This window comes from Pan paniscus, chromosome 4 (genome assembly GCF_029289425.2).
Source record: "Pan paniscus chromosome 4, NHGRI_mPanPan1-v2.0_pri, whole genome shotgun sequence".
Classification (NCBI taxonomy): domain Eukaryota; kingdom Metazoa; phylum Chordata; class Mammalia; order Primates; family Hominidae; genus Pan; species Pan paniscus.
In genome coordinates this window covers 30893886-30907859 of record NC_073253.2, presented here as the reverse complement: position 1 = coordinate 30907859, position 13974 = coordinate 30893886, and the positions used below count along the sequence as shown (strand labels likewise).

The following is a 13974-nucleotide window of genomic DNA, read 5'->3' as shown; positions in this document are numbered from 1 at the left end:
TTTAAAATTCAGAGATTTTAGTTTGATTCACATAATAATTTTTTTCTCAAGAACATTTATATGGATGCAACTTGATTTGAAAAGCAATTTGTGACTTGAGATATTTAAAACTGTACATTTTGATGTGACAGGTTGTAAACTGTATAGTAAAAGCCAATTGAATTGAGAGCCTTCACTCAGTCATCAACAAATAAAATTGAAAAAAATTCTTTAACTGAATTATTATTTAATCTTTTATTATGAGGCATGCATTCTTGAATGTTTTCCAAAACATAATCAGACATAAAATTGAAACTACATACTACAAGTCAATTTAAAAGCATGATATTTAATTGATAAATCTGGCCAATCCCTTCAACATTCATAGTGGAGATGAATAAATTAAAAAGGCGTCAAAATGGAAGATAGATGACCCTGCTAAAAAAATTTTTAATTGCATTCGTCTACTTTTAAAAATAAATCCCACATTGAATTTAATATATGAACTATTTTCTAGTCCTTTTTTTTTTTTTTGTAGAGATGGGGTCTCAAACTCGGCCTCAAGCATTCCTCCTGCCTCAGCCTCCCAAAAGTGCTGGGATTGTAGGCCTGAGCTACCACACCTGGCCTCTAGTCTTTCTATTCATAAGTAGGAGATATAATAGCATTTAGGGTAAGTGGTGGAAACTTTTGCAGTTTTTCCTGTAACTATCTGACTCAGCATCAGCTGAAAATACCCTTGTATTATTTTAACATTTTCCTTTCCTCTACTAAATAATGTGTCACTCTGGCTATGCCCTGAGGTGGTGACTCAGTTCTGTCTAAGACGCTGCCTAGGGATCTTAAGCAATGATTGAAAATACAGGAAGTCTTCCCCTTAGAAAAGCCCTGGTTGGCTGGGCGCAGTGGCTCACACCTGTTATCACAGCACTTTGGGAGGCCGAGGCCGGCAGATCACGAGGTCATGAGATCGACACCATCCTAACACAGTGAAACCCTGTCTCTACTAAAACTACAAAAAATTAGCCAGGCACCGTGGCAGACACCTGTAATCTCAGCTACTCAGGAGGCTGAGGCAGGAGAATTGCTTGAACCTGGAAGGTGGAGGTTGCAGTGAGCTGAGATCGCACCATAGCCCTCCAGACTGGGTGACAAAGTGAGTCTCCATTGTGAAATAAAAAAGAAAAAGAAAAAGAAAAGCCATGGTTTTGATAACTAAATGCAGAGACTATTGATCCACAACTTTTAGCCAGTTTACTTTAATTAAAAGGAGCTTCTAGGCCTTTTACCTTTTATATTTTTTAGCCACAGCAAAATGTTTTATTGTTTTATCTGTTTTACATTCTACTGAACTTAGTTTTAATTATTATATTTCTTTTAGCTCTTTAATACTTAATTTCAGTTTTTTCAAATGTAGAAGAATACTCTTATGAATTCTCTGAATAACTTGCATTTTTAATAAGGAAGACAGACAGCCCTTTGCTTCTAATTAGTTCTGTAAAATCCTTTTAATGCTTTGAAACAGATATCCTTTTTTGGGTCTCAAATGGCACCTTTGTCCTAAAACACAGTCTTATGGAGGAAATGGATGGCATAGACCCTAAATCACTGTTCCTGGCAGTCACTGAGACTTTTGGCTAAGGATTTCTTCCCACAGGAGCAATAAGCACCAACTCGCAGACAGCTTAGGGTAAAGACTAGAGTATTGTTGCTTTCTAATTTCTAAGCCCGTTCAGTTCTTGGTAAATGAGTTCATAAATTTAAGGTAATTTTCTGACAGTGGCTAAGCCTTCCATTTAGCCTATAGCATGGGGTAAAAATAAAATCAGAAGCCATCATAATTCCTTTGTATATATATATATGTAAAAATAACCACTCCATAAAATGTTTTGTAAGCTCCAAATATTCTAATGTAATTTCTATTTTATTTTGAATTTTTTATTATTAGTTATTTTTCTTATATTTTTTCTTTCTTCAAGACATATCAAATTAATTTTCCCTGGCCAAATATTTAATAAATCTACTGACTTAAAATGTCACCTTTTTCAAATATTACTTTTCATACAAACATGATCCCTTGCATACAATTCCATTTTCTCTTTTGTGTTTTCTGGTACCAAGACCTCACAGTTTGACTTTTATGAATTTCTAGTATATATTGTACTTGATAAACTTAGATGCCTTTTTTTTTCATTAAAATATATCCCATTGAAACTTGGGTTTGCTTCAATTATGCAGGTCAATTTGAAAATAGCTTCTATCTTTATAGAACTATTTTATTTGTTCTTAAATATGTGTCTCTGCCTATTAGCTTCTTGAATGTCCTTTAATGAAATTTTGCAGATGTCTCTTTCTTACTCTCTCTGTCTTAAATGCTTTACATTATGTTTGTTCAAAATATTATATTCTTTTGTTTCTGTTATGAATTATATCATTTTTTGCCATTATGTTTCTAAGTGACTCTTTGTTGTATTAAAGAATTTGTCACTTGTCTTACTCTGTTTTCTGTTGCTCAGAACAGAATACCTGAAATTTATGAGTAAAAAGAATTTCTTTTTTACGGTTATAGAGGCTAAGTACTCCAAAGTTAAGGGGCCATGCATGGTGAGAGCCTTCTTGCTGGTGGGGAATTTCAACAGAGTTCCGAAGCTGCCTAGAGTATCACATGATGAGGGGGCTGTGTGTTAGCTCAGGTCTCTCTCCCCCTTCTTATAAAGTCACCAGTCCCATTCTCATGATAACCCATTAATCCATGAGTGGATTAATCCTTTCATGAGGGCAGAGCCATCAGGACCCAATCACCTCTTAAAGGCTCCACCTTTCAATACTGACACGTTGGGGATTAAGTTTCAAAATGAGTTTTGGAGTGGACAAACATTGAAATCATAGCATCACCCCCATTCAAGGTTCTTTAGTTCTACCAAATTTTCTGAGTCCTTGCTTTTTTTTCTTGCAAATAATTATATATGCAAATAATGTGGGCTCCTTTGCTTTTCCCTTATCTATATTTTACTTTGTTTTGTTAGTTGTATAATGTGACAACAACTACTTTTACAATTAGTTGCATAATGTTGCAACTAATAAAGTATTTTATTTATAATTCTAATAAAGTATACTTTATTAGTTGCACTTCTGAAACAAATCTAAGTAACTCTCAGTGGTGTGGACTTCTGTGGTGTTGTTTCCAGGCTACAGTTCAGAAGTGTGCAAAAACATATGGAAACATATCATGTGCAGGCTTATGTCTGTCTCCAGCAGGACTCTCCTAAGTACTGAGCTGCAAAGAAATATATACTATATTGTATCTTTTTGTGTATGTTTCTAAAAAAGAATACTGAACCATTTAAACAATTTTGTGATTAAAAAGGTCTAACAAAAAGGTTAGTTGCCTGATTGATTTTTGTCTCTTTAAAAATAGGCAAAGTAGAAAAGAAAGGTAGATGGTATAAAATGCAGCAATGTCTTCCCAGGAAAGAGAGCGAGAAGTGTTTCTCACTTAGGCTAAGGATATCTAGATGGATAACTGCTAACTGGAGCTCAGAGTACACACTTGGAATGGAAGAGGTTGGAAAGCTGGGAAGAATGGATGGCATGGTCCTAGAAAAGGCTGGAAGTGGAACACAGCAGCCACCAGGAAGCCAAACACCTGGATAAAGTATTACAAGTAGAGACCTCAGTCTCCCTGGCACTTCTACAACCAGCAGAGAACTTTAAAAAATGGGAAATTGTCTTTGGGAGGCCAAGGCGGGCAGATCACGAGGTCAGGAGATCGAGACCACCCTGGCTAACACAGTGAAACCCCGTCTCAACTAAAAATACAAAAAATTACCTGGGCGTGGTGGAGGGTGCCTGTAGTCCCAGCTACTCAGGAGGCTGAGGCAGGAAAATGGCGTGAGCCTGGAAGGTGGAGCTTGCAGTGAGCTAAGATTGCACCACTGCACTCCAGCCTGGGGCACAAACCGAGACTCCATCTCAAAAACAAAAAGGGATGTTGTGAGGTTGTGAGTATTGTCTGATTTTTACTTGCCTTCTGAAAATGTAAGATTTTATTTATTATTCTGTGTTGTTATTATTAAACATTCTATGAAATAAATCTCAAGAATTTCTGCAAGCAGGAGTGATGGCTGTCTAGTACAATTTGTTTTATTGAACTTTGTCTATGTGTCAAGTAAAGTTTGCTTCTTTCATTTAAGAAAAGATAGACAAGATGATGAGTAGGGAGCTGTTTTCACTTTGACTTGAGCTACCTCACAATATTAGAATGACGTAAGTGTCTAAATATTATATCCTATGTTTCTACTGGGAACATCACCTGATAATATTTTTATCAACTAAATCTCCTGATCAGTGATTCTCTTTGGTCAGTTTGACAGTGAATTTTGTCTTACCTGTGAAGTTAAACCCATGATAAGCACCGCCAGCTCCTGTCATCTTACACTGTTTTCCTCTTTGTATGTTCAGCTCTATTTAAGTTTTCTCAGGCAGTTTGATCCTTACTCTCAGTTAATCTCCAACTCACTAGTAATAAAACCTTATCATGAGACATTCAATCATTCACCTACTCTTTCATGCATTACAAAAATATACATTTACCATATACTATGTCTCAGGAATTGTACAAAGTTGTTTGTTTTAAGCCACTAAATTCAAGGTCTGCGAAATGCTAAGATAATATTTTTCTTCAGTGGTGTTATTGTGCAGCCCAAGCATTTCAGTAATTTCCTAGTCTTCAGTAAATTCACCTGCATACAACCTTATTCTCCATATGTATACCGAAAATCCTGGTCTCCCAGGACTGCACATCCACTTAAACTAAAAAAATATGGGAATCTATTTAGCTTTACACAACTGGGACAACAGAGTATCATAAGGAAACCAGACCCCAGATCAATCCTTTTAAGCCTTCTCTGTGAACGTCTGTGTTATCTATTATTTAAAACGAAAATGCTCACTAAATGCCTACTGTGCTCAGGCAAGCCACATACAGCAGAGAAGTGGACCTAGTAGACTATAATAATGGATGGTGGCAAATTGGAAAATGCACACCCACTTTAAAGGGAACAGCAAGCTACCTGGTTAGGTAGACAAATTGTTGTCTTGTAGGATTATGGAAGCAGCGTGGTCAGATTTGTTTTTTGAAACCCAAAATTTAACTTATAATTTCTCAATTTTTAATGTGCAGGTATAATTCAATACATCTACAAATTAAATAAAGTATATATACTTATAGTAATTGTATTTTTTACATAAAAAGAACTTTCAATAATTGACTAAAATAAATTAAAAATTGATCAACAAGCCTATTATCCTTACTATCAAATAGCACGAAATAGAAAAACTTATGTCAATATTTTAAGCTAATTTGGATAAGAACATTTTAAAAATGAAAATAATAAGATAAGTTAGTGACTAATTTCTCTGTCTACGTAAAATGAACACAAAACTTCTGTATGTCAGAAAATCATGAATTAAAAGGTAAACTTCAAAGCAGAAAGAATATTTCCCAGTGATATCTGACTCTCATACACCACCAGTGAGACTATTGATTGCCTCCACCTTTCTAAGAAACAATTTGACAATATATATCAAGAAGGATAAAAATAATATAAGCTTTGACCTAGTGAACCAATTTCTAAGAATTTATACTAAGGAGACTGCTTGAAATAGTTTCATGTATGATTAAAATTTTAGTTACGTGGGCGATTATTCTAGAATATTGATTATATCACATAAACTATTTCTCATGTTATTTATTACATCAAATATTGGAAATAGGCTAATGTCCAACATTAAAAAGGATAAATAATCATAACCAATTCAATAGAAATTATTTTATAATCCTCATAACATGATGGTTTGAAATAATTTTTAAGATATTAGGCAAATGCTGATGTTTAACTTAGCTTTTTTAAATATCATATAAAATCACCTATAATCTACCGCTGGTTTTTAATGACTGTTTGCAGATTAGAGTATAACTTTTGGTAATGTTCCTGAATGCCTCCGAGCATAGCACATGAATATGTATATCTTACCACTTTTGTTTATCCCTCCCTTCCTACCTTCATCCTCGTCTCTCTTTCTCATTATACACTAAGCAATGTATCATAGATATATTCGTGGTTCATTACATTTTTTGGTGTCATTTGAGATGAGTATGCAACATTCCTTCGTATAACAACTACAAACATAAGCATCTAACCCCTTATTTATTGCTTTTTAGGTCATCTGCAGTTTTTTGTTGTTGTTGATGATCTTCCTGTCATAGACAATGCTGTAACAAACAGACTAGTAAGTATACCTGTATAAACTCCAGCAACTTTTTCTGTAATGTTTCCTAGTTGAGAGGTTACTGGGCAAAAAGCAGACACGTGTAAAATTCTACTAGATATTCTTAGATTTTCTGTAAAGTTAGGACCAAGTTAAATTTTTACGAGTAGTGTACCACAGTACATGTTTTCCCCAATACTAAATATTAGCAAAGTTTTTTGAATTATGCAAACCTGATAGTCATAAAAACCTCATTATTGTAACTGTGTTATCTCGACTACTAGTGAGGTTACACCTTCTTTTTTTTCTTTTGCTTTTTGACAATAACTTTCATCTTAAATGAAATTTTTTTTTTTTTGAGACAGTTTCACTCCTCCCAGGCTGGAGAGCAGTGGTGCCATCATGGCTCACTGCAGACTCAACCTCCTAGGCTCAAGTGATTTTCCCACCTCAGCTTCCCGAGTAGATGGGAGTACTGGCATGCACCACCATACCTGGCTAATTTTTGTGTTTGTTTTTTTTTATAGAGAAGAGATTTCACCATGTTGCCCAGTCTCGTCATGAACTCCTGGGCTCAAGCTCTCTGCCCACCCTGGCCTCCCAAAGTGCTGGGATTACAGGCATAAGCCATTGTGTCCAACCTGAATTATCTATTTACATTCCATGCCCATTTTTATTGTAATATTTGTTTTTTACATAATTTCACAGAAAGTTGTAATCAAAATGTTAGGAAAGATTATTTCTAAGGAATATTACAATGAGTATTTTAAGATTGAATTTTAAATTTTTTTCATTTAAAATTTTATACGTGTATCTTTTTTATGCTATAAAATTATATAACAATTTTACTTAAAAGGCAATAAAGGATATAATGATCAGCATGTATGTCACAAAACAATATAAAGATTCCATATAATAGAAACCCATTTTTATTCTTATAAACCTCCTGTAATTCAAGGCTCATTTTTATACCAGTTATTTGACTCCAGCATCACTCATACAGCATTTCTGTATGTCTTGATAAGTCCACAGGTTTTCTACTTTTTTGAGCTAAATCGTGATGAAGCAGATGATAATCTGAGGCTCGCCTGCTATATTGTGAAAATCCCTCTGTGCTTGTAATATAGGCTTCATCTCCACAAGACCTAAAGTATGTGTCGAGTGTATAAATGGAACTCTTTTTTAAATGGAAAATACCATATTACACTAATTATTTGTGTGAATTACTCATTTCTTTATTTTAATGTAAAGTATACATTAAGGCTTCTAGAAAAAGAATTTTGTTTGTTTTCAAAGATAAAGAAAAGCAATACACTTTTGAAATTAATAGAGAAAAAAATAACATATCTCAAATAGAATTGGGCTAGTATAGTGCTGATTATCTCTCTCTGTTGTATGGTTTATGTTATGTGTGGTTGTTTAGAAACATCATTTTACTAATCTTTGGGATATTGTATCCAAGGTAGCCTGCAGAGTTTTGCTGTTCAATTTATCTTATCTTTAATATGGATTTGTGGGCTCTTACAGCCATCAGCTATACTACGAAAAGGTCCTCTTTTGTTGCTCCTTTGTCATTTACTTCTTGTTTCCAATCCATCAGCACATCTTTTATTGAGTTCCTGTTTTGTTAAAAGGCAAGACTCTAAGGAAAAGGCAAAGAATTATAGGAATTACAACCTGCCCTTTAAAAGCTCATAGTCTGTGTGGGAGTGGACGGACTACAATATTTAAAGAGAATTAAGATAATTTAATAAGAAGTGTTTCAACAATTAACATTGAAGGTTTTGTTTTCATTTTGTTACTTGTTTACAGGTTTTTACCTGGAATAAAATATAAATGTTTTAGTGCCCATAGATAAGAGAGGTGATAGGGCAGTGAATAACATAATATGTGTGTCTATAATATGGTTGTAGGTATAGACTGTATATAGAAAAATAAGAAGAAAAAAACAAATTCTGAAAGACTCAGAAATAAATCTGTTACTGAAACTATTTGGTGAAGCCTAAGCTATTGAAATGCCAATAATTGATTTAAAATATATGATTTAGCATTGGTCTCTTTAATTGCAGGTAGCCAAAAACTCAATTGGGAAATTGTTGTTTCCAAAAACTAAATGGGAAATTATTGTTTATGTGATTGAACATGGAGATCTTTCATGATTCAGCGATGGCTGGATTCAGAGGACCAAAGATTGGTACAAGCAGTGACTTTTCTCCATCTCTTGGTTCTCTCTGCCCCTGTTTTGGCTCTGGCCAGGTAAGCATGCCCCATTGTGGTGCAAAGAAGGCTATGGAAGTTTCAGCCTCCTATCATTCTGGGTTTTAGTATATATAGATGATATCTTTTTAAAGTCAAGTTGAAAAAAGCCCCAATTCAATGCTTCAAATCGAGGAGCATGACTGTCTCTGAGCCAAGCTCTGTTGATGGGAAAACAGAATGCACTAAATGGCTAAAGCCTGAGTCAAATATATACCGCTGAAATAGGGGATTTAACCAGCTCCACCAAAACAAGCACACTGAAAGTGGGGTTTGCCACTTCTGAAAGGAAAATTAAAAAAACAAAATGGTTTGTAGATGATCTACAAGCAGGAGGCATGATGTTATGAAGCAACATAACTATCAGTTAGGGGATTGTGGGGCTTCATCTTTAACACCTATAGTTCACATACTTGTATGTTTTGTATGAACATATGAATAGAATGTTAACAAGGTGGCCAACATATCTAAATGTTGTTTAAAAAAGAGAATTTCAATGTTAGGTGGAGTGTTGGGGAATAAGCACACAGGTAAAGTGTTAAAAGAAATCAGTAGGCAAATTTAACAGTAAATATCAACACTTTTATAACTGTTTCAACATATTACCCACAGTCATATCTTGAAATTCATCATAAGGGAAAAATTGGTCAAGCAAAAATGAATATATATGTTTATTGCATATGTTTAATATCAACATGGGAAAACCACTAAATGATGAAAAATAAAGAATTAATTGAATAACCCGCATACTGAAATACTTTGGAAGCATTGAATATTATAATTAGTTTTTTGTTTGCTTTTCTGTTTGTTTTGAGACAGAGTCTTGCTCTGTCACTTGGGCTCAAGTGCAGTGGCATGATCTCGGCTCACTGCAACCTCTGCCTCCGAGGTTCAAGCGATTCTCCTGCCTCAGTCTCCAGAGTAACTGGAATTACAGGCATGCACCACCATGCCTGGGTAATTTTTGTATTTTTTCAGTAGAGATGGGGTCTCACCATGTTGGCCATGCTGGTCTTGAACTCCTGTCCTCAGGAGATCTGACCATCTTGGCCTCCAAAGTGCTGGGATTACAAGCAAATATTATAATGAGTTTTTATAAAATAAACTATTGCACAAAAAAAAGTTTAAAAAAAGCATATGTAATATGATCATATTTACATGTATGAATTCTTAGAGAAAGTTTGGAAGGTTGTTTACTAAGATATTTTAAAATTGATTATGTCTATATTGTGGGGCTAGAGGCAATTTTTGTTTTTGCTTAGTTACATTTTCTATTTTGCGAAATAAAAAAGTGTAATTTTAAAATTAATAATAGAGGGAAATGAAATTTTCTTGATTTTCCATTTCAAAGTAAAAGACAATTTCAGTGACGTAAAAAATAAATGGGTGTTAGCATAGTTTGAGTAATTTAGGTTTATTTCTTTAAAATATATGCAAAATATGACACATCAGTTAGAAAAAGAAAAAAAAAGTGACCTGTGTGTGTAGGCTTGTGTATGTATGTGTGTACACATATATTTACATATACATTGTATGTGTACAACTCTCCCCTTGTTTTTTTTCAGATTTTACATTATAGTTAGTTTTAACTAAATGCCAGCTTTTTTCCCAATTACCAAGCCACTGAATTACATAAAAAGTATAAAATGGAGCATAGCTATAGTGCGTCCGGAATATACATGAGCCAAAGAACCTTGCAGTTCCGAGTGAGAAGAGAATTACAGTGCTAGTCTCAAAAGACCCTTGAACACACATCACTCATTTTGAAATATAGCACTTGAAGAAAGCAAAATAAGACTTTGAAAGGTTTATTGGAAGATATTGCCAGTATCTTGTGGAATAAAATCTACCATGTTTCCAAATATTTATAATAACTGACATACAAAATGAATACAACTATCTAAATCCAAATAACTTTTGATTTAAAAGGAAAACATAACTTAAAGAGGTGCATGAGGGAATCACAGAATGTCAAATCTGGAATGTCCTAAAGATCATCTAGTTTTAATCTTACATTTTATAAATATGACAAGCTGGAAACCATGATGCAAAATGACTCACCTGAAGTTCTGCAGCTCATTGAGGGAAAATTCAAGACCAGATTGCCTGACTCACAGTCTTTGCTTTTGTTGTTAAGCTACACTGCTAAAGCAACCACAGATGAGCTCAGTACTCCTTGGATTTTCCTCCCTGTGGGTCTGGAGAAACAATGATTTGGCTTGTGCTGTCAAATAATAGATACAGCCTTTGAGTCAAGTAAACTACTTTTCTCACAGTTTATTAACTATGTAACTTTGGACACATTAGTTAAGCTCTCTGAGCCTCACTTTCCTCATGTTTTAAATATTTAAATAATATCTCCATAAAAATATTGTGAAACCTTTATGTTTTGGAGATTACATGTATGAAGAGAACCTCGTATATACCAGGTTTAAAGCAGATTGGCCAATTTCCAGTCTTACCAGACAATCTTGCACAGGACTAAAACTGATCAACCTGTCAGCTTAAGAATACTAATAAGCTAATTGCCTTCAGCATTCTTTTTTAGATGGCCCTTAAATTTTGTCTAAGATACAAGAAACTGATTCTTAATTCTCCATTTACTGTATTTAGTCGCCTCTTTTATTTTATTTAAGAAAATCTGACTTTTTATTACAATGGGAAGGGAGATAACATAGACATTCTTTCAACCATGTTTTGTCTAAATTTCCAGAGTGTGCATTTCATCTTTTCACTCTAGAAGATAATGTATGTGGGCATTTCTTTTATTAGGCTTCAGAATCTTTTTCTTTTTTCTTTTTTTTTTTTTTCTGAGACAGAATCTCGCTCTGTCACCCAGGCTGGAGTGTGGTGGTACAATCGTGGCTCACCACAACCTCCGCCTCCCCAGTTCAAGTGATTCTGTTGCCTCAGCCTCCCAAGTAGCTGGGACTACAGGCACTCACTACCATGCCTGGCTAATTTTTGCATCTTTGGTAGAGATAAGGTTTCACCATGTTGGCCAGGCTGGTCTTGAACTCCTGACCTCAAGTCATCTACCCAACTCGGCCTTCCAAAGTGCTGGGATTTACAGGTGTAAGCCACCATGCCCGGCCAGGTTTCCTAATCATTTAAATTAGCTTAATTTCTATTTGCTTCAAGACGGTTGATCTACAATGTATGTTTCACTGTCGTTATTTAAAACTACACATAAATTAATAGTAATATTCTACTTATAGAGGCGATTAATCATTATTAATATCTGGGGAGACTTATTTATACTATTTCTTGAGATTAAGCTATTTTAAGATCTCATTTTGATCAGTAAAAGTTTATTATATAACTTAGGTAGTATCTCTCAGGCTCCAACCACCACCTCAGGGTTGTATATCCCATTAGAATCAAGGAAATGGAACACAACCTCAGAGAGACCTTAAAAGTACAATGCTGAAAGCAAAAGGCATTTTCAACAGTCCAATAAATCATAATGAGGTTCCATCATCAGGGTTTTCAAAAACCACCAGAATAACCCCTTAGCACCAAGAGTACCCTTTTAGCATAGAAAGGGAAGTACTTAATGGGATGAAAAAAGCTGTGGGTTCCATTGTGAATAGATCATTCTAGGAAGTGCTTAGATGGGAAATACTGAGTAGAAGTTACCAGGAAACAGATTTCAGCCTGTAAAATGAAGAACACTCAAATATTCAGAACTTTTTAACGCTGCCAAGGAAATGGTGAATTCTTTGGCACGCAGCTCTTCATGAAAAGATTGGTATATTTAAACCTGCTCCATCATTTCCCTAAAATATGAAAAATTCCCTTATTCAATTTATTTTAGGGAAAAATGACAAAATATAGTATTAAAAGTGATTCTTAGATTACAAGAACTTTGAAATCCTCTTTACTATGATATTAAAAGTAATTTGCAATGTTAAAAGATAATACTGTTTAACGTGTATTTTAAAAATCAGCTATTGATTTAGTACAAGAAAATAAATAGCTTTAAGTTTGACTGTGCAATGATCTTTAAAACCATGATTTTTGTAGACATTAACCTGATATTGTGTTAAAATTAAAATAACCATTACATTTTAAAATTAAATCAATTAAAGCAATTATAATATTTTAACTAATTTCTTAGGTTTGTTAATTTCTTAGTTTTAGCTAATTAGGTTAGCTTTAACTAATTTCTTAAATTAGTGGCAAGCCCAATAAATCCAATGCAAGTCTTTACGTTTATCTTTCTGTGTTGAGCACATATATGCATGCACGTGTATTTAGCAGTTGGATACTGAATAAATATAAGAAATGCTCCATAGATAATGACAGGATTTAGAGAAGGAAAATGTAATAAAACAGAATTGTGATGCATACTTATTTAATTAACTGTATTATTTCCAGAAAAATTCTGTCAATTAAAATAATGGTTTAAAATAGTAAAATAATAAAAACAATAATATTTAAATTGATATTTATTAAAATCTTTGCATATATTGCTTATAAAACATATTATTATTACATGAAGAGGAGTGAAGTCAGGAGTGGATTTTGAAAGGAAATTCAGGACACATAACTTCCCTGTAAGATAACATACTGAGAGCTTAGATCAAATTGTTGTAGTGCTTGAAATGTTTAAACCTGGATGATTAATATAAGTTCTCTGGGGTTCAGTGTCCTCATGTTTATAACAAGTATGTTCAACCTTCAGATGAAATTTCAAGCTAACAAACAACAAACATAAAAATAAACCAAAGCAAAACAACTGAAAATCTTACAATAAACAAAAAAGTCTACTATATTTATTATACCAAATCAGTATATACTATATGTGTCACAACAAAAAAACAAAAAAGCTTCCTGTATTTATTATATCAATTCAATTCATCCTATGTGTCTGGTGTCTTGGTGCTGAGGATACGGTGATTTTTTTAAAAGATAACAAAAATGAATGACAACAACAAAACAGCCAGCTTCCTGACCTCATAGAGCTTTCCTTCATTGAGTCCCCTGACTTAATTTTATACCAGCTTTTTCCAAAAGATAAATAACTGGATACCAATGTTTTAACTGATAATGCAATCTCTGGGCTTGAAAACCATTTTAGTTTGAAATGTGTGCATTAAAACAATTGTTTAACTTGACCTAAATATGTATTCAAATCATGTGAATTCATGGCCTTTATGCTCACAAAAGATATTTTCACACCTGGTAATATATAGTTATTATATATTGTAGTAGAAAATTTTAAAAATGTTCAACAATGAAGAAGACCTTCCTGGGTTAATGACTCTGCAATGTGACCTTGCTGATACAGCCATAATGGAGTGAATTCTATTTATTCACCTTCTTGTACCTGGGATGATCTTGATTTCTTCCTTTAGTGAACAGAATGTGACAGATGTGATGTTGGGTTATTTCTGGAGTTTAGCACAAGAAGCCTTGGAGCTTCTCCTCTCTACATCTTAGAACCTCAAGGCTACCATGTTGGAA

General features: G+C 33.9%; 1 long non-coding RNA gene across 2 annotated transcripts in view; it reads left to right on the top strand.

The window, feature by feature from the left end:
- LOC106634763 (uncharacterized) overlaps nt 1-13974 on the top strand; it is a 223351-nt gene that overhangs the window by 8653 nt on the left and 200724 nt on the right. For both annotated transcript variants that reach the window (XR_008625353.2, XR_008625351.2), the window contains exons 3-4: nt 6203-6270; nt 8319-8505. This is a non-coding gene — a long non-coding RNA (uncharacterized LOC106634763). The remainder of the gene's footprint in view (nt 1-6202; nt 6271-8318; nt 8506-13974) is intronic.